Here is a 21,839-nt window from a genome sequence, read left to right on the forward strand (position 1 = left end):
TATGTTGAGTTAGAAAGAGTTTTCTAGAGGTGGTGAATTTTGCAGTCTCCTGAGGTTTTGCAACATTTCTTGAAATTTCTCCTGACTCTATTCTGCAAATATTTTTTTTAGTAAGGCCATTCATACTTGGCTTGGAAACAATTCTGTTTATTTTGCTTAAATTTGGGGTAAGTGTAAGTGAGGAAGAAAAGCAATCGGTAATGTCATATAATTAAAAAGAAAATATTATAATAGAACTTCCTGTTAAATTTAGAAACATTTGGCCTAGGAATGATAGCCACTTGCTACAGGTACATTATATAAACAGGTAACTTAAACTTCACCCAAAAAAGGCTTGTTGCTGTATTTTTTATTTAGTCATTATCTTCTAACATTTTAGAACATTTATTTTTTAATAAATGCTTTTATATTTTCAAAATGAAAGATTTAAAGTGTCATAATTTTCAAATTACATATTAATTACAGTTAGAAACTTTTGGAATATAAATGTTCAGTTCTATCACAGACACATTTTTTTCAATGTTGATAACCTCTGTAGAAGTTCTCAAAGGGTATAAAATAGCTTATCTAATTATTGGACTACTCAAAATAACTGAAACATAGTTATTTTAGTTCATTCTTCTATTACTTTCTAAATCTTCACAATTGGATTTAATAACAAATTTTAGTTTAATTTTTGTTTTTGTCTTATTTTTACTTATTATCCAATTAAAATACATTTTGTTGAGCTAAGAAGCACTAAACATGTTTGCAATTAACATACGTAATAATTTTGTTAGAAACACCGACACTAAAAATATTCCAGTTTACCTCTTGTGGCTCAAATAAATCAATGACAACTTTCTGCCATTAACTCAATATTAAGGATGGCCTGAGAAATCGCCATTAGTTTACCACTAGGTGTCTCTATAAGCTACTCTGCAGGAAAGTGAATTTTGAGAAAATACTGAGACATGAAGAGATAAGAACAGAAGAATGGGGAAGGAAAACATCATAGAAATAAGGAAGAGCCTCATTTATTAGTGTGTAGATTCCTATTTGCTTTGAGTGTTGATTATTGCCTAGAAAAGAAATAAATGAATCATGTAACTGATCAAATTTGAGCAAGGTTTTTATCTACACGAACAAACATATTCACATTTTAGTCTATATTCAACAATATACAGTCATATGATATGTATACATGCTACCACACAACACTCAAACGCACACATATGATTACATAAACACACTTAGGAACTAGAAAATTAAATGTCTGATCAAATACATCTCTCCAGATTTAAGGTCATTGACACTAAATTAAACATTATTTGATTGAGATGGATGTGAAAAGCTGAGAATCTTTGAACATTTATGAATATATTTATGCATATCATAATTAGCTCATGATCTAGTGTCATTATAAATACATTTCATATGTGGTAATATATTTGTCAATAATTAGTGCAAATTATGGACATAATTTGATACCTGCATATTAAAATTTAAATTCAAACCACGATTAGCATATTTGTCACTTGAAACTGACCATACATTTTTGTGAATTCATATTTATTATTACCTGGAATTATTGTTTCAGTGCCTTACGGACTCTGGAGGAATTCTTATGTTAAAAGCATTTCTTAAAATATCTCATCATATTACATTTGTGTATCACTGTGTGGGTTTTTCAGAATAGTAAAATGCTTAGTCAGGAATTATAGTCCCTCATGCAACAGTCTAACAGAGATTATAAACAAGGAAATTCTTTGGTAATAATTATGAGATTTTATGAGTACAAATCAACATCATTGAGATCTAAAGCCAGTAGACCTTGTATTTTGTTGTTGTTGTCAGCCTGACTGGTGAGTTAGGATTACAGAATTCTAATGCTAGATTCCAGACTCTTCCCAAATTAGCTTGAATAGATTACTTGTGTTATGGTAATGGCTGAGAAGACTATACTATCTTATTTAATAAATGAAAATTTTTTCAGATTTAAGTTATATTTTTAATGTCTTTGAAATTGAAATTACATATACCACATATCCCTGAAAGGAGAAAAGTTTCTCCTGGAGGTGAAAACATGAGTCATCATTTATGATTGTTTCTCTATGCAATTGCTAAACTAAATAACTGTATAGCATATGTTTTTGATTAGTTTGATACTTTTAGAATTACAGCAGTAAAATATATGATGCAGTGATATTTGTCAAATCCGAAGTGGCCGGCTAAACTAATTTTACCAAGATTATTTATTCACTTATAAGCTTAGGTATTTACAGTCTTAGGAATATGCTCTCAGAGGCATAAAAGAAAGAGGTGCAAAAAATAGACAATTTTCTTCCTGTCTCATATAGTTCCTTGTAAATACCCTCTGATTTTTTTTTTTTTTTTTGCCAGAATTAGGTATTAAAACATACTCTTTGGAGGACCACTTGTAAATATCTACCAAAATTTAAAATGGATATATCTTTTGAACAATCATGTTTTCAGAAAGTAGCCTACAGGTGTACGGAAGTTAAGTACACAAAATGATATATAAGAAGATATTCCTTGTAACAGATGTTTGCATTTGTAAATGACTAAGAATGGCCTACATGTCTGACTAAATGAAAAGTGGTACACATCAATCTATACCTTGGAAGACCTTGCTTCCTGTAATAACAGTGTATATAGGAATACAGTTCTGTCATTATTAATAGTATATATAGCATCATCTATGTACCTTGTCGAAACTGAGAGAGAGAGAGAGAGAGACAGAGGGGGAGGGAGAAAAGAGAAGTTTTCTGGAAAGATACACAAATCCAGCAATAGCGATTGCCTCTTGGAATACTGGGAAATCTTGAGTAGAATGGAAATTTATTTTTCACCATATATATATATTTTTAACTATCAGAACATTTCAATTTACATTCACATTCCCAATAAGAAATTAAAAAGAAAAAATATGTACTTCAGAAATAAGAATAATATTTGGAAGAATGATATGAGAAGTGATGAAGAGTTGAAGATGATTTTACCAAATTAATTTCTGTCCTATAGTACTCGAAACTATTTTATTTTTTATGACACATTGCTATCAATGGAGGCACTGATTATCTTTCTAAAAATATGAGTGTAAATTAATTGGTTAAAATGGTTTCTCTTCATAGCTCTTATAAGTGACATTCAATTCTAGCTGGCAATATTAATTAATAGAATTGTAATTAATAGAAGCTAGCTTCTGTTATCTTCACTATACAGAACCATGCTGTGTACTGGCAACATTAGCTTTATTTGATACTCTGATGGGTGAAGGGAAATATCAAAATGGTTCTTTAGAGAAGATAAGTAATTATACTAGAAATTGTCAGCAGCAGATCTTCACTGATGTCTACAGAAAGATGAGTGTGTAATTGTGACATATTTTAAAGATACAAACTAATATCGTGCCTGTTAGAACAAAGCCTGCTGCCTTCTGGCTTATATTCACTCACTGAAATATGCACATTCCTGTGGAAAAGAAGCAGTTTCATTACAGAGCCAGATAAGCTTTTCTGTGTATCTTCCTCCTGCAGCTATGATCTGTCTCTTGGAATTCATGAGTTCTTGGTTCTCAAATATCTCTAGTCATTTCTAGGAAACAAGTCCAAACAAGCATTATGTTATGCCTAGATTTTCTGTATCCTTTCTGGTTTTTCTGAGAAAAACAATTAATCATCCTAACACATAGTTTCCTCACAATACTTTAAGATGGGTCATGGCTTGCATGAAAATATCTAAATTAACCTTACATTATTCAACTTTTATCAACTGGAATCCTTCATTCAACAGGAGACTCCCATAATCCTTTTATCCCTTCAAAATAAATCTGCTTTTCTCCCAACTCCAAAACTTTGGTTTGTGTTGCCCTTTCAACTAACTGGCTTTTCACTTCCTCTACCATTCTTTTATCTATTGTTCTAGAGAATTCACTGTAGATACTTTCTTCATCAAAAAAAACAAAACAAAACAAAACAAAACAAACAACTTCCATGATAGCAGAACCTACCTCATAGGGTTAAGGTGAAATTGCAGGCACTTAGTAAACGCTATATAAATTTTAGCGGCTGTTGCTGGCTGGTTTTGAAGGGTTTTTTCCTAAGAAAGATCTATGAAACTTCTGTTTTCCCTTCTCTGCTTTAGTCCCTGTACAGTGTGATCTTAAAGTGAAATCTTAACGGTCCTGTTGTTGTCAGTCACGTTTTAGCACACAAAGTTTATATCTTTATGTTTGGATGATATCATACACAACCCAAAGTGATATAATTTCAACAGTGGTATCAGGCAAAGGCTTAACTAGAAAATCAAGGGGTTTTTTTTGTTTGTTTGTTTGTTTTTTAATGACAGCATTTTATTATAGCACTTTTTCTGATTTTGCTAAGACAATGAAGACTTTTCAATACTAAATGTGAATTTTTATAAATTAAAATATTATAATAGGTCTTAAAAAAAAAGAAACAAAAAAACTTCCCTGTCCCCTCTAACCAACATTAAAGATTTGATTATCTGAACATTCTCTTGCATTATCTAGCACTTGCTGTAGCATAGTGTTCAAGTAACTGCTTAAAGTTTTCTCCTTTTCTGAACTAGATTATCATGCCTTATTGAGAACAGCATTTTATTGTTTGTTACCCCTTTAACAGTGAGAAAAATGAGCTCCAAAAAATTCTTTGTATACACAAGAAATACCCATTTACAAGTTTATTTATTCAACACATTTTTTTAGTACCTATATTGTGTTAAACACTATTATGTTTGATATAAAACAATTAGTTGATTCATATCAGGATGGTTGGGTGATTTCAGAGATATTTTGACTTTCTGATAAACCACCTGCATTCTCTAGTCAAAATAAGTGGTATAAAATAAATAAAAATACTATTGCATAAATTGTATGCTTGAATAGTATTTCTTGTAGCATATATTTGTCAAGCCTCTGCAAGAGTACTCTCCAATAGAACTTTCTGTGATGATGGAAGTAATCTATACCTGTTTGTCTACTATGATAGCCATTGACCACATATTACTACGGAGTAATTGAAATGTGACTGGTAAATACAGGAAATACAATTTTAATCTTTAAAAGTTTAATTTATTTAAATTTAAATAGCCACATGTGGCGAATGGCTACCATATTGAACAGTGCAGTTTTGGAATACAAATCCCTGGAAGACTGAAACTGTGTTTCTTGTGCAGTTTCTGGGATACCTTGGAAATTCACTCAATATGAACAGCTGCACTCATAACTAATGATGGTGATTATGACACCCTCAATAAATAAGGACCGTTATGATTCATATTTGGCAAGAGGCCTGATTTGCATTCTGTTGAGGGTCTCTATTCAATTCTGTTAAATTGCATTGAGTTGAGGGCCTCTACCGTTCTTTTAAAGATTTCAAGGCATTTTACAGGCATTTCAAAATTCCTTATTACATCCTCATTACACCCTTATAAAGAAGGAAAGGTAGATTATTTTGTATCGATAGAATTTTATTACAAGATCAGTGCCTTTTTATGCATGATGAAGTACTCTCTAAAGTGCTTTTCTCCAGATCACACAGTGGGATGTTAGTAGAACTGGAAAAGAAAGTCCTAAATAGGTATTTTGCTTCAGGAGTTTTCTAAAAGAGACTTTTTATGCAGAGAAGGCAGTCAGTAAAAAAACTGCACTTGAACCCTTGCATTCCATCTATTTGAATGCAAAAGCTCTATTTGGAAGTTTAGTGGTGTTTTGCACAATTAATGTAGGCAGAGTTTGGACAGCAAATTGTAATTAATGAATTTATTGAATTCAAATAGGGCCTCTAATTTCCATGAAGATCTGAATAAATCTCAGTTTAAATAAAATCATACTTATATATTTGAAACAAAGATGTAATAGCTTGGTAACCAGTTCCAAGTATAACAAATTATTGTAATTTTTGAGATTGTTTTGTTTTTAATCAATCTATCTGAAATATTGGTAATAAAATTAACCTATATTTCCACTGTGGGAAGAATCAGTATAGCTTCAAAAGCAGCATTAATTGTTTCAGAGCTTAAGTCCAAAGTAAGTAGGAAGCCACCTGATCCAGAGCAGTAGAGTGGCTCTCAGAGATCTCAACCCCATTCTTGACTCTGGCTTTGCATCAGTTGTGCACGTGCATTTATGATGACACCTCTCTGGGTAGATCACAGGTTTTATATATAAAGAATTCACTGTTCTTTCTCTTCAGTGGACCATAAGACTACCACACTGGTTAATCAAATGTTAAGTATTAAAATGTAATCTCCTTAGAAGAAAAATAACATATAATTATTACTCTTAAATTGTAGATTATAAATTATTCACTTTCTCCTAAAACGTAAAGTTATCGTCATATAAATAAATATTGGCAATCCAACGCCCACTTGTGCATGGTGTACCTTCTGTGAAAAACAGAAGCAGCTCAGTTTTTGTTTAATCTAATGTGATGCATTTTTTATCCCATGATCAAAGATGTTCCATCAATGTAGTGAAGCTTTTATAGTGACACTAGATTCATAGTTATTGTCATATGACATATTTCAATGTTTGCTGCAATTTTAATTGATTGTTACATATCCCAATGAACAAAAAACTAATCTGGATTTGAATCACCAGTATAAGATGCACAGTTTTTTGTACAATCAATCTGCATCCTTAATTGCTATATTATATAAGTAGTGACTGCCATGCAGGCAGACTTTGATCAATGACTACACTGCCACTTACCCATTTGAAGATACTCATGAATTTATTTCTAGGTACTTTTAAATTTAAAAGTATTTCATTATAGTATTGATATGGTAGCATTTAGAAGTATTATAGTATATAGAGAAAGGGAGGCCTAAATTGATTTGTCGCAAAAAATAGGAATCTATTTGACTATATTTTTCAATCTGTAATGTGATTTACCAACCACAGTTAACATAAGCATCATCAGGTAATTTATACTTCATTTATAATCCAAAATCAAAGGTAAATAAAATGTATACATACGTACAACATACATATACTCATTTACTACTTGGTAGCTATTTTATGTAGATTGTCTCATTCTTCCATGTAATTATTACAGCAACTTTATGAGGTGTTTTTCTTTACAGATGAGAAAACTGAGTTTCAAGGTAGTTGATGATATTCCGTAATTCATACAGACAGTACATAGCAGCTCCAGACTATGAGAGAATTTCAAGGACTCTCAGTATCCATTTTTTCAACTTAACTATGCCAATTCAAATGCACACTTTTGAACTTTTATTTCAGTTTAAAGAAAAAGTGAAAATAATGTATATCAATACTTAATGATCAGCTTCAATTAAGACACTTTCTAAGTGATTCATCATTTCTATAATGTCAAATGTATTCTAAATCAACAATAAGAATACATTCCAAATTATTAATACATAATACTACTCTTTAAAATAACACCATAATAAAATATATCTTAAACTGGTCATGAAATATATTTATAAATAAACCATCTTTATATTGATCTACCTTAAGAATATCAAAGACATTATTAACTACCAGAAGTTATTATCACAGTAACCCAAATACATAAGGTTCTTAAAACAATACTTTTTGAATATTTATAGTATAATTTTTCCTAAAGTAAAAAAGTCTCAAATAATAGTTTTCCCCTATTTTTGAATTTTTGACTAATTATTATTTTACATTTAATAAAGGAGTCAGAGCATGCATTATATACCTCCTAAGAAAAATCAATAATAAAATACTAAAATGATTCCTTTGAGGAGGATTCATACCAACAATTTCATGCATAAGTTTAGAGATATAACCCCATAGTCCTTTGTGACATGAATTTGTTATAAAAATAATTGAAAATTGAAAATTGGCATGACACATATTTTCTAAATTTTTTCAAATTAATACATACAATGAGATACCCATGATTTAATTAATTTTCTTAATAAGTGATAAATCACTTTAGTTCATGAAAATATTAATCACAAAAAACCAACATCCACTTACAAATAGCTTTAAATAAAATAATAAATATTTTATCATTTTTAAACATCTGACCTTAATCTTATCAATCATCTTTATCAAATAGCCCAATTTAATTTTCAATAGAACATGCAAACCTCCATAAAACTCAAAGAAAATATTTGAGTGTTTGTGTATGTCAGCATTTCCTCAATGTCAGTAAAATTATAATGGGATGATTTGCCATAATAATGAATCTCCAAATATTGAACATTTATAAATATTAGAATCATCATTGGCTATCACTTCATCTACTTATAACCATGCTGAAATACATAAGTGTGTAAAAACAATAAAAGTATCTGTCCACTTTAGCAATTGATGACGTTTCTGACCACCTTCTCCTAATATGCACTCAGAGAGCCTGCAGTAGTGCTCGAGAATGCATCTTGGAGTTCTTCCAGAAACTCTGAGTCAAAGAGCAATGTCTGCATTCACAAAGAAGCATTCACAGCTGTCAGAAGTTAAATGTCCATGAGACTCATGGTACAGCTGCAGTCCTTCCAGTACACTGACAATATCTGTGGAAACCAGAATTTGATAACTAGTTTTCTCCATGGAAAAAAAGGTCACAGAAGAATGATGAACATTTGCCTCACCAATAATAAATAATTATGCATTCACAGCATATGAAGCATCATTGTCCTACATTACTTAGCCTGCAGTGCTTTTGCAGCTAATTTTCACTAGAAAGTACTCTTACTGCAATAAACTGTCAATGAACTTCTTGTAGGCAAACACCTGCAGACACCTGCTAGCAGTGGATGCATAAGATTCAGGATCGTAGAAATTGCAGCATAAACCAGAATCTGCGAAGCAGTCCTGGGGAGAAATGAGTGTGTGAGAGCATGCATGAGTGAAGAAATGCACACATGAACAGGTATTTTGTGTTTCTGTTTATACTTGATAAAATCAATAGAATGAATTTTTTCCCCCAATGTGTAATATAGTTGAGTAGAGTAATAGAAAAGCAAGCTATATTTGCAAATACGATTTTCAGTCTGGGATAATCTACCCCAATTTATTATCAGGTGTTTTTAGGACAAATGATTACTTTGCTGAAAATGTTTAGCCATATATTCTCTATGTCCATATAGAGATAATGGTCACTGAGACTTTGAATTACTTAAAAAATATACTTTTTGAAAATATCTTAAAATTCTAGGTGAGATTATAAATATCTGTTTCTGTAATAGTTTAGGTGAGGTCGAAATGGAGGTAAGTGGATTAGCTTACCTTTGGGTAACTGTTCAATTATATGGTTGAATGGAAAAACCCATTTGAAAATGTATTGGTTTTTAATTGTTGAGTCACTTAGCCGGTCAATAGTCCCTAAATACTGTAAAGATCTGATTCCTAAAACCTAATGAATTATTGAAGATTTACTTCAAGAGAAATTTTTTTATGTGATCTAAAAGTTAAAAACTATATAAGCTTTTTAAAATATCAGTTTTTGATCATGTTTTTGGAGTTGTGGGTATGAGAAATAATGAAGAAAAGTGGAAAGCTAGTCGCATTTAATTTTTAAATTGGCGGGACCCTTAGAGATCATGGAGTACTACACCCTAATTTAAAGGACCCAGATAATGTAAATGTTTCAACCAAAGTGGACCTCCATTTATTGGAGAATTAGGTAGCTCTCCCAATTTTCTGACCCCTTAGTCAGTGTACCTTAGACTGAACAAAAATGTATAGCTTAGTAAACTTGATAATTAATTTATTCTGAAAAATACAAAAAAAAAAAAAAACCAAAAACACTAACAACCACAGATTCCATGCTACTTTGGCAGGGTTCCAAGTCATTTGCATAAAACCTTCATATACTGAATGGATTATCACAAGAAAGTCAGCTTGGCAAACATCATTCTCAATGGTGAAAAACTGAAAGCATTTCCTCTAAGATCAGGAAGAAGACAAGGATGCCCTCTCTCGCCACTATTATTCAACATAGTTTTGGAAGTCTTAGCCATGGCAATAAGAGAAGAAAAAGAAATAAAAGGAATACAAATTGGAAAAGAAGAAGTAAAACTGTCATTGTTTGCAGATGACATGATACTATACATAGAGAATCCTAAAGATGCTACCAGAAAACTACTAGAGCTAATCAATGAATTTGGTAAAGTTGCAGGATACAAAATTAATGCACAGAAATCTCCTGCATTCCTATACACTAACAACGAAAGATCAGAAAGAGAAATTAAGGAAAGAACCCCATTCACCAATGCAAAAAAAAAGAATAAAATACCTAGGAATAAACCTACCTAGGGAGACAAAAGACCTGTACTCAGAAAACTATAAGGCACTGATGAAAGAAATCAAAGATGACACAAACGGATGGAGAGATATACAATGTTCTTGGATTGGAAGAATCAGTATTGTGAAAATGACTATACTACCCAAAGCAATCTACAGATTCAGTGCAATCCTTGTCAAATTACCAATGGCATTTTGCACAGAACTAGAACAAAAAGTCTTAATTTGTATGGAGACACAGAAGACCCCGAATAACCAAAGCAGTCTTGAGGGAAAAAAACAGAGCTGGAGGAATCAGACTCCCTGAATTCAGACTATACTACAAAGCTACAGTAATCAAGACAATATGGTACTGGCACAAAAACAGAAATATAGATCAATGGAACAGGATAGAATGCCCAGAGATAAACCCACACACCTATGGTCAACTAATCTATGACAAAGGAGGCAAAGATATACAATGGAGAAAAGACAGTCTCTTCAATAAGTGGTGTTGGGAAAACTGGACAGTTACATGTAAAAGAATGAAATTAGAACACTCCCTAGTACTGTACACAAAAATAAACTCAAAATGGATTAGAGAGATACATGTAAGACTGGACACTGTAAAACTCTTAGAGGAAAACATAGGGAGAAAACTCTGACATAAATCACAGCAAGATCTTTTTTGATCCACCTCCTAGAGTAATGGAAATAAAAACAAAAATAAACAAATGGGACCTAATGAAACTTAAAAGCTTTTGCACAGCAAACTACAAACAAGACGAAAAGACAACCCTCAGAATGGGAGAAAATATTTGCAAACAAATCAATGGGCAAAGGATTAATCTCCAAAATACATAAACAGCTCATGAAGCTCAATATTAAAAAAACAAACAACCCAATCCAAAAATGGGCAGAAGACCTAAATAGACATTTCTCCAAAGAAGATATACAGATGGCCAAGAAGCATATGAAAAGCTGCTCAACATCACTAATTATTAGAGAAATGCAAATCAAAACTACAATGAGGTATCACCTCACACCAGTTAGAATGGGCATCATCAGAAAATTTACAAACAACAAATGCTGGAGAGGGTGTGGAGAATAGGGAACCCTCTTGCACTGTTAGTGGGAATGTAAATTGATACAGCCACTATGGAGAACAGTATGGAGGTTCCTTAAAAAACTAAAAGTAGCATTACCATATGACCCAGCAATCCCACTACTGGGCATATACCCAGAGAAAACCATAAATCAAAAAGACACATGCACCCCAATGTTCATGGCAGCATTATTTACAATAGCCATGTCATGGAAGCAACCTAAATGCCCATCGACAGACAAATGGATAAAGAAGAAGTGGTACATATATACAATGGAATATTACTCAGCCATGAAAAGGAACAAAATTGGGTCATTTGTACAGACGTGGATGGATCTAGAGACTGTCATACGGAGTGAAGTAAGTCAGAAAGAGAAAAACAAATATTGTATATTAACTCATATATATGGAACCTAGAAAAATGGTACAGATGAAGTGGTTTGCAAGGCATAAATAGAGACACAGATGTAGAGAACTAGCATATGGACACCAAGGGGGGAAAGTGGTGGTGGTGGGATGAATTGGGAGATTGGGATTGACATGTATACACTAATATGTATAAAATAGATAACTAATAAGAACCTGCTGTATAAAAAATAAATAAAATAAAATTCCAAAATTCAAAAAAAAGTCAGCTTGGTTTATTGAAAAACTTCATTATTCAAGTGAGCAATAGGTAACCTATTAAGGTGTGGTCTTACCATGTGTTCACTGAAAGAAAAAAAATTAAGCCAATAGTTTGGTTAACTTTCTGGGAATAAATAAAATTGGCCTGTGATTAAAGTGTCTTATAATTATGGTTACATACATATTAAGTTATGCATGTTAGATCATGCTTAGAACACCTTCATTCCTGTTAGGGGGCTCATATCTGTACATATCTGATATCAACTAATGCACTATAAATACATTATATCTTGGATTCTTATTTGTGGGTGTGTTGAATTTGATAACATTTTAACAGAATTAAAATACAGAATGTTCCTCCACTTGGAGTTCGGGATACATAATTTTCTTTTTTTAAATTAATTTATTAGTATTGGCTGTGTTAGGTCTTCGTTGCTGCATGTGGGCTTTCTCTAGTTGTGGCGAGCAGGGGCTACTCTTCGTTGCGGTGCACGGGGTTCTCATTGTGATGACTTCTCTTGTTGCGGAGCATGGGCTCTAGGCGCGTGGGCTTCAGTAGTTGTGGCTCGCGGGCTCTAGAGTGCAGGCTCAGTAGTTGTGGTGCATAGGCTTAGTTGCTCCGTGGCATGTGGGGTCTTCCTGGACCAGGGCTTGAACCCGTGTCCCGTGCATTGGCAGGTGGATTCTTAACCACTGCACCACCAAGGAAGCCCCAGGATACATAATTTATATAAGAAGATTGAGCGAAAATCTGATGTGTATAACTTTTTTTCTTTCAAAACATTGTTAGGAAAAAAACAGGCTTAAAATAAGGCACATTTTTATTGCATTTGTAATCCAATAATTCTTTATTAAAACATATGCATTTAGTGTTTTTATACACAAAAGTATTGGTCCTTTTTGATTGCATTGTTGCTTTCTACTGAGTGTGATGGACTTTTTCACAGATAGTGCAGGGATTAAAAACAGGTATTTGGATAAACATTCCCTAGGTTCCCATTCCCATCTCTGCCTTTTAGTGATTTCTTAAAATATTGGTTAATTTATTTAAATCAGTGCCTCTGTTTCCTCATCTATAGGATGTGTATAATGACAATACCTACATTTGTTGTGAGGATTAAATGAGATTACTCATAAACTTCTTAGCATACTTCCCAGCACATTGTAAGCACTAAATGAGTGTTAACTATTATTATTGTTTGTTGTTATATTATTAGTTATTACAGGCACCAACATAGTTTTAATCTACACTATAATGCCAAGAATTAGAGAAGACTACATAGGATTGCAGCAGAGGTTTTTTCCCCCCAGAATAGACATTGTTCAAGACAAGTTGCCTTCATCATCAGCTGATCCTGATTAGTTATGGATTTATAGCACCGAGGGTCTGCCATTGATGAAGTGGGTTGCTGGCTTACAGATTTCACCAGTTATTTCGGCTACTGGAATAAGAAAATGCCAGACAGCACTTTCTAGTAATGAATTTTATAAAACTCATGCACGTACATTGTTCCAAAAGATCTGGAGGACAGAATAGAGGAGAAACCATAGTTTTGTGTCTTTACAACAGCATAAATAATGAAATATTGTAGTGAAACTGTATGGGAAATTAAGTCAGGTTTGAATGTGAAATATTTTGATACACTAAAGAAATTATAAAGCAGCTCTTAAAACTATCTTCATGATGAAAATATAATTTGGGTATATTTAAAATAAGTCTGTAGTTAACAGTTAATATTTAGATATTAAAGTGAAGTTTACTTTTATAGAAAAATACAGGACAGTCAATTTAAATGATGAGATATTAAACTCTAGTGTAAATTACTTAGTTTATCATGCATATAGAACATTATGTATGCATACTACTAATTCAAATTATTGCTCTGCTGTATTATCTATTAATTTTTGTCAGTATGTATGTACTTATAAATTAGAAATGTTATGGTTTTATTGCTACTTTAAAGAATATATATGTATATATTTGCTTGTATATTGTGAATTTATACTATTTTAAGCATCCTTTCATACTAAGTTTGAATTCTGTTATTTAAAATTTTTCTTGTAAATGCCCCTATTATTGTTGTTGTATTGTTGTTAAAGTGCAATTTTGAAGCCCAAGATTATGACCTTGAAAGTCACATGTAAGAAAAAACTTGTTCCTCTTGAAGAAAATATTTTGACCACGGATATTTTGTTCAAGTCCATAAAGATTAATTTTGGTGCATTTGACTTACAGATACTACTTTTCACATGACAGAAAGCTATATAATAACTTTGGTCTCATATTTGTGGAGATGGACGGCCTAGTTTATACGCATGAGCACGTGTGCACACACACACACACGCATACTAACAGGGAGTGAAAATGATAAATGTACACACTATACATGGAGTATCCAACTTTCAAATATCAGAGCATAATAAAGTGCACTCACCATAAATGCCATCCTGAAAACAATTTTTTTTGCTGCCGATTTCAAAAGACATTTACCATATGTATGCAAATAAACTCTTTATTTGTTCTCACTAATCTATAATTTCCTTGATGATAGGTAGCAACTAGGTTATACTATGATTTATATCTCCCAGCACCTGGGCTACTTGTTGACTGATGTTCACATGAAGATTATGATCTGCTACATCTGCCCTTCATTTCAAATAACATTTATTATTATATCAAAATGTTAGTTAATAGACATTTTTTGCTGGGAGAAAATCCAGTGATTCGGATTTTACTGCATTTTGGGAGTTTAGATGTTTATAAAATATTTTATGTTGCTTTGATTATATATACCAAGGTTCTGTGTTGAGGCAATATTCAGAGGGCATCTTTGGCACAGTCCCTAAACCTGTTTTATATATTGCTTGCTATTTTCTAAAACCTGAGTGGATGGATTTGTGTATTTGTTTGCTGTTTATATTTTTATTCTCTACACCCACAGCCATATTCTTGCAAATGCAGAATAACCCAAGGCTCAGACATTGAGCGTACTGGGGCCACGGTAGCTGGACTCCTCCAATCATCCAGAGGGCTCCGGCGGGAAAAACCCTTCAGAAATATATAGCCATGTAAATCCTGATTGTTTGAGGAGGCAAGTTGTAGCTGACCGTTAAAGCTGCTCTGTGCTAGCTTAAAAGACTGTGGAGAAATGTCTATTTAGGCCTCCTGCACATTTTTGGATTGGGCTGTTTGTTTTTTTGATATTGAGCTGCATGAGCTGCCTGTATATTTTGGAGATTAATCCTTTGTCAGTTGCTTCTTTTGAAAATATTTTCTCCCATTCTGAGGGTTTTCATCTTGGGTCTCTGAGGGTCTTTTCATCTTGTTTATGGTTTCCTTTGCTATGCAAAAGCTTCTACGTTTCATTCTCCAAAGAAGATATACAGACTGCCAACAAACAAATGAAAGGATGCCCAACATCATTAATCATTAGAGAAATGCAAATCAAAACTACAATGAGGTATCACCTCACACCAGTCAGAATGGCCATCATCAAAAAATCTACAAACAATAAATGCTGGAGAGGGTGTGGAGAAAAGGGAACCCTCTTGCCCTGGTGGTGGGAATTTAAATTGATACAACCACTATGGACAACAGTAGGGAGGTTCCTTAAAAAACTAAAAATAGAACTACCATATGACTCAGCAATCCCACTACTGGGCATATACCCTGAGAAAACCATAAGTCAAAAAGAGTCATGTACCACAATGCTCATTGCAGCTCTATTTACAATAGCCAGGACATGGAAGCAACCTAAGTGTCCATCGACAGATGAACAGATAAAGAAGATGTGGCACATATATACAATGGAATATTACTCAGCCATAAAAAGAAATGATATTGAGTTATTTGTGAGGTGGATGGACCAAGAGACTGTCATACAGAGTGAAGTAAGTCAGAAAGGGAAAAACAAATATATACAGAATCTAAAAAAAAAAAAAAATAGTTCTGAAGAACCTAGGGGCAGGACAGGAATAAAGACACAGACGTACAGAATGGGCTTGAGGACACAGGGAAGGGGAAGGGGAAGCTGGGATGAAGTGAGAGAGTGGCGTGGACATATATACACTACCCAATGTAGAATAGATAACTAGTGGGAAGCAGCCGCATAGCACAGGGAGATCAGCTCTGTGCTTTGTGTCCACCTAGAGGGGTGGGGTAGGGAGGGTGGGAGGGAGACGCAAGAGGGAGGAGATATGGAGATGTATGTATATGTATAGCTGATTCACTTTGTTATACAGCAGAAACTAACACACCATTGTAAAGCAATTATACTCCAATAAAGATGTTAAAAAAAAAAAAAAGACTGTGGAAACCTTCTGGCAGTTGTTAGAGCAATTACTTCTAGCCTTCCTTGTCTGCTAAGAGCAATAGGTGATTCTAAAATGTTCTGCCCTCTGGAGTTCCTGAATTTGCAGTGTGAAGTGTTAGGAAAGTCTGATAAATGTTTTCATGAAATAAAACACTCTGAAATGGACTTTGGTTTCTTTGCTTGTTTGTTTGTTTTAAAACTCTTCTGATTGTGCGATACAAAATAAGAGCTGGGTGTCTGCCAACACATGCAAACTATATTAAGAAATTTACACTTTAATTTTTTTTTTAAGCATCTTTATTGGAGTATAATTGCTTTACAATGGTGTGTTAGTTTCTGCTTTATAACAAAGTGAATCAGTTATACATATACATATGTTCCCATATCTCTTCCCTCTTGCGTCTCCCTCCCTCCCACCCTCCCTATCCCACCCCTCTAGGTCGTCACAAAGCACGAGCTGATCTCCCTGTGCTATGCGGCTGCTTCCCACTAGCTATCGGTTTTACATTTGGTAGTGTATATATGTCCATGCCACTCTCTCACCCTGTCACATCTTACCCCTCCCGCTCCCCATATCCTCAAGAGGAAGCATAGTCAGTAGACAGATGTATTATTAATATTTTAAAACAGTCAATTGAGCTGGTATTAGCAACAGATAAGGCAATTTAACAGCAAAAATGGTTATACAAGAAGTAAATTTAGGTAAATTCAAGAAATGCTCAAAATTAGTTGCTTTAAGGATGATAAATATTTAATCGCTCTAACCTGATTTTCCTAAAGTGCTGGATGCATACTGTCTAATTTAGAACAGGTTGTAGTGTGGAGATTTTTACTTTTGTCTCATCTGATTTTAATATGAAGCTTTTCATTAAAACCTCACAGTTCACCCTTAATCTGACCTTTTTTCTTACATTTGCTTGTGAGGGTAAATTATACAAAAACTTTTCTTAGCATCTGATGACACTTTTAGAACCCCACCTCCCAGATATAAGTACTTCATTATTACATGTATAATTATTTCATTTCTTTAATATAAATATTAAATGATTAGAGCACTTCTTAATTTTTAAATTATGTGTTATGTGAATAGTACAAGAAGGTTTTATTTATAATTTTTCATGAGAGCAAATCTACCTAATCAATGGTTCATCTGCTATTTTTTGTAATTTTTATCTTATACCACTTTTTCTGTAATTAGTTAAAATTTATGAAAATTTAAAATTTTAATACCTGTGCATTTGATTACTACTTCCATCTGAGTCAGATATCTTTAGATATCCATGTTAGGTGATTTGATTAGATGGATACTGTTAACATGTATTTTATTTGTGAAATGAAAGAAAAAAATATCTTTATTCTCAGTTTAACTTATGTCTTTCAATTCCTAGTATGCTCTTTATCAGTAACATTGCTTGTGTGTGTTTATATTTTCAAAAATTAAATTCTTTAATATACTTAAACATTTAAACATCATTTACCAATCCCTTAACAAGTATAAGGTCCTTTGTCAATTTTCAGAAACAAATAACATCAAGAAGGATCAGACCTTTAGGGAGTTCACAGTCTACTGGAGAAACATATACAAAAACAAATATTTAAAATGTAGTGAATTATGTAATTATAGTTCAACTAATATGAAAAGCAAATTTTGAGAATACTGTGGGTTAAAAGTAAATTTTGATTAGACTTCCCCTTACCATTAAAAAAACTTTTCCAATAATTTATGAACCAATAGAAGAACCAGGATAATGTGTATTCAGCTTTATTCTGCTATAAATTTAATGTAGAATAAATTCTGGGGTTGTTATTTTTAGGAAAGCAGCACCCTTGCTTTACACAAGATTGGAGCCATCTAGGATATGATGCAGAGTGGACATCAGGGGATGTGTCAATTGTTGATTATACATATACTTACAAATCATTCTGGAAGGGGCAGAAGTTTAGCTTCCATTTTAAATTAATTTGTGATTTATTTTGTAGAGAAGCATGATACTTTGTTGAGAGTACACTAAATTCTTCTTCATAAGTAATTTAAGGTGAAAATAGAACAGAAGTTCATCAGGAGGTGTTAAAAGTTATCTGTGGATGGTAGCTGAAAAGTAAACCAATGTAAATAAAAAGGAACAAGAGGTGTGTGGAGGGGTGAAATGGGTGAAGGGGACTAAGAGGTAAAAATTATGAGTTATGAAATAAACAAGTCACAGGGATGTGACGTACAGCTCAAGGAATATAGTCAATATTTTATAATAACTTTGCCTTGTGTGTAATCTATAAAAATATCAAATCACAATATTGTATACCTGAAACTAATATAATATTTTAAGTCAACTATACTTCAATTTTAAAAATATAAGAGATGTATAGAAGAAAATTTATAGAAATTCATAGTGAGAGAGAGACATCTCTTCTTTCTCTTCCTACCTCCCTCCATCCCTTCATGCTCCTCCTTCTTCTATCTCCATCTCCATCTCCATCTCCATCTCTATATTTTTATCTGTATTTCACCAAATCCAAGATTTACTGATCTTGGCTCTTGCTTGATCTTAGTAAGAGGCATCAGTGAAAGTTTTTACACAACTTTCTAACAATTGTCATCTGGCTGATAGTGATTATAAGACACCATTGACTGTAAAATGCACCATTTTCCCCATGATGTAAAAATGTGAAAAAAAGAAAAAGTGTCTTAGAATTGATAAAAAGCCTAAATGGTAGAGTAGGAATTACTATCCAAACTCTGAAGGGAAGGCTTTCATGTCTTTTTACACATTTTCTGCCTTGTCTGTACCTTCTCTCCATATCTTTATCTAGCTAACTCTTCTGCTCATATGTCTTTCATAACTTAAAAGAATCAACTTTCCTAAGAAGACTTTCCCTGACCCTTCCATAAAATTTACATCTGCCTTTACTTTGCTTTAGAGAAAATGTACATACCCCTGCGATTGCACTTATCACACCAGGATATGGTGATTTATTTGTCTTAGTGTCTTATTCTAAAATAAATTCTTTGAACTTTAAAATATAATGAAAATTTTGTCTCCAAAATCAAGTATCATATATAAGCAGCTTATGATAAAGGATCAATAAATGTTTGTTGGATGAAAATTCAATAAAGCAGCTGACAAACTATGAATGTTAAATATTTTTATTACCATATCACAAAGGAGAAAACTGGAGATTCAAGGAGGTTGAATAATTTGCCCAATAATGGTGCCAGGACTCAAACTTACTTTCTCTATATTCTAGCCCCAAAGCTCTCTCCATTGTTCAAACTCAGTGTTGTGTTTTCCTCTTGCTAATTAGGTGACATCAAGTGATCACACACCTAATATTGGCTTAGGAACAAACTATGGCAGAGAAGACCCCATTTTGAGAATTAATGTTCTGACAAATTAAGTTGTGTGTGAATGTTGGACAATTATGTCCACAATAGCCATGACAGTGAAACTGGGTGTTGTTCAGTACTAAATGAATGGATTTTCAGAGGTTACTCTTAGTGGATTTCATCACGTGATGTTTATTTTAGAATACATTTTGGGCCAAAATATCAGGCATTGGAATGTATTGATAGCGAGATTTTGGACTTCTTTTACATAATAAACATTAATAATTTTAGAACAATTCTAAATGCCTGATATTGCTTGATATATCTCCTATACTTTAACTTGGGCCTTATTTTATTTTATTTTTTTAAAATCAGTTCAAGAGGAGTATTTTTTTTTTAAATTTTATTTATTTATTTATTTATGGCTGTGTTGGGTCTTCGTTTCTGTGCGAGGACTTCCTCTAGTTGCGGCAAGCGGGGGCCAGTCTTCATCGCGGTGCGCGGGCCTCTCACTATCGTGGCCTCTCTTGTTGCAGAGCACAGGCTCCAGACGCGCAGGCTCAGTAATTGTGGCTCACGGGCACAGTTGCTCCGTGGCATGTGGGATCCTCCCGGACCAGGGCTCGAACCCGTGTCCCCTGCATTGGCAGGTAGATTCTCAACCACTGCGCCACCAGGGAGGCCGGGCCTTATTTAAAGTGTCTTTAGATTAAAAATTTATGTAAAATTGTACAAATTTATTCAGTTTCTCTCTGTGTTTATAGTTAAAATTCTTAGCTCATAGGGTATATCAATAACATGAAAATCTTATGATTAATATTGTATTCTTGAGCAAGCAGCAATACCTCTTTGAAAACTCTTGAGGTTTTCAACTGCATAAAGAAACACGTAAATTACTAGAGAAAAAAGTGAATAATTTTGCTTTCATTATAATTTTCATATAAATTATAAACATCTTCCATCAAAATCAGAGGTGCAATCCATGGGAATGTTGCAACCTGAGGCTAGCTTGTCTTTTAGGAATTAATATACATGGGTCCATAATACATTTTCCAACATGAATACCAATATTAATATGAGAAATATATTAATATAAAAATTATAGAATGGCATGAAAATGTTTCAGAAAAATATAGACTAGTTAAAATTTATAATTTTGGAGGTTTTGTATCTAATGTACTATTTTTAAAAAACTGAGATAGCAATCTTTCTTCAGAATTTGAAAATATATTGTTGTCACAGAAAATGTATAATCACCAGGACAAGTAATTGGTATCAGTGGCATATTTTTGTATCAATATTTTTATATGTTGACACTATTTTTTTCAATTTTTTATATCTACGAAATCATACCAAGATGAAATGTGTAAATAAAACTGTTAATAAATTCAATCAGAAAAAAATGTTTTAGATGGGTTTTTGTATAAGGTGAAGCTTTACTACTAATTCTTTGAGAGTAAAGTTTTTACTCTCCCTTGAAGAATGTTTCTGAAAACAGTGCCAGAATTTAAGTAATAAAAATGAAATCCAATTTGCATTTTTGTACTAGCAAATATGTAGGCCCCCTAGGGAATCCAAGTACTTTTATTTAATGAATGTGAGTGAAAGGATATAGCCTTTTCTTGTTTTTGTGAAGTACACATCTGTGATTATAATTTATGTCTTGTAGTGATGGTAACAAAAGTTCTCTGGCTATATTGTAAAGGCAGTAAAGGATCCCTTACCCTTTTCAGAGGAGGAGTAAATTAAGAATAAACAGATTAATAAAAGGAGAAACAAATAGGACATGTAAAAAGGCATGTTCAATATATGATCAATGAAATCTGAAGCACTCAAAATGGTGACTAGTTTTATGAATGCCAAAGGACTTTGTCTTTCAAGCTCTCAAGTTCAGTATATAGAAATCAGATTTCATTATTTATTAAACTAGATAGAAATTATGTTTAGGGTAAAACTTCCATATATTATTTTTATCAATGATATTTACTTTTAATTATGTAAACACATTTAAACATTTATTATTGAAAATTTTAAACATGTACCCATAACTCATGGCTTTTCATAATTTTCATAACTTTCATAATTCATTTTTATTCTATACCACTACTCATTCACTCTCCAGATTTATACTGAGGTAAAAATCACACATTTTATTTCACCCGCAAATATTTCAACTGCATCTCTAAGATAAAGATGCATTTTTAATAGCATAGCAACAAAATCATT

The sequence above is a fragment of the Balaenoptera acutorostrata genome, chromosome 18 (assembly GCF_949987535.1).
Source record: "Balaenoptera acutorostrata chromosome 18, mBalAcu1.1, whole genome shotgun sequence".
Classification (NCBI taxonomy): domain Eukaryota; kingdom Metazoa; phylum Chordata; class Mammalia; order Artiodactyla; family Balaenopteridae; genus Balaenoptera; species Balaenoptera acutorostrata.